This window comes from Bactrocera latifrons, unplaced genomic scaffold, assembly GCF_001853355.1.
Source record: "Bactrocera latifrons isolate USDA-ARS-PBARC rearing strain unplaced genomic scaffold, ASM185335v1 scaffold_2, whole genome shotgun sequence".
Lineage (NCBI taxonomy): Eukaryota > Metazoa > Arthropoda > Insecta > Diptera > Tephritidae > Bactrocera > Bactrocera latifrons.
In genome coordinates, this window is record NW_017535518.1 from 1,158,442 (window position 1) to 1,159,738 (window position 1,297).

At 29.6% G+C, this 1,297-nt stretch overlaps 1 protein-coding gene across 4 annotated transcripts in view; it reads left to right on the forward strand.

Annotated features, from left to right (window-relative positions):
* LOC108967862 (stathmin) overlaps positions 1 to 1,297 on the forward strand; it is a gene marked incomplete in the record, with an annotated part of 205,871 nt that overhangs the window by 202,495 nt on the left and 2,079 nt on the right.

Genomic DNA, 1,297 nt, shown 5'->3' on the forward strand with positions numbered 1-1,297 from the left:
TTACAAAGTGCTTCAGTGTATGGCTTTTGATGTATTTGGCAGCGATTTTAAAAGTTCACCTTAATTTTCAAAAATTTAAATGAACGAAAATAGTATTTTAGTAAACATGTGCCAGTATAAATTAGCTTACTTAATATTTTAATTATACACCATTTGTAAATACATATGTATACAAAAGAAAACTATTTCATATATTTATTATCAATGATTTCCAACTAACAGTCGGAATGTAATTTATATAATATTCCTTCATTTCCATTTACCGAACTAGGTATTTCCCATCCCATTTTAAATTTATTAAAAAAAAGCATTTATAACGACCAGGGTTGCAGCAAATAATACATTCAAAAAATAATGTAATTTATTAACATTAAAATATTGTTTGTATTCAGTCTATTGTAATGAATTCAGCCTATTTAAACAAACCCATTCAAGAGGTTCAAAAAAGAATTAAATAGAAAGAATGCTTTCCGCATCATCAGATCTATGGTCATAGCACCGGCTTCCCTCCTCTTCCACTTTTCCCTTTCTATGGAAGTACTTTCTGAAATATCCATGACCGGATAGCAGTTGTGTGGTATAAAAGTCGACTTCTCCAAATTTACTACTTTTCCATAATTTTAAATATCTTATAAGTCTATCCGTCCATCTGCTCTACTCTCATTCTTTCAACTTCGTTGCCATACGAGTATCGTTACTTTCTTTATTCGGACAATTGTGCTCTTATTATTTTCGTTTACTTTTTTTTTGCGCCCACAGCCGTTTACATTCGTCCGAAAGAAATTCAATGGAGGCATTACGACTTATGACTCACTGCTGTGTCGAGCATATATGTGCATATAGCTGATTAGGACAAGTCGTTTTATCTTCCACCAAATTTCAGGAAATGTTGCAGCTTCAGGGTTGGCGTTGTACATATATAAGTGTACTGCGGGTCATTCTGCAGCGATTGTTTTAAGTATTTCTTCAGGGATTCCGTACGGTCTAGGTGATTTGTAAGTTTTGAGCTTGCCAGCGGCCAGTTGAAGTTCTTCGAAGATAAACTTGTGAATTTCTGAGATTCTTATAGCCAGTTTTGATTTATTTATTTAAAGCAAAGAACAAATCATTCAGTTGAAATTATTATTTAATATTTGTAATAAATTTAGTTATAATTACTTTTAATGAAATAACGATATAATATTTTTATTTTTTTGCATTTAAATTATGGTTTATTTTACCTTATTTTTATGTATTTTTTATTGAATCTTTTTATTTATTTTTATGGATTATTTTTTTTTTTTTTTTTTTTTTTTTT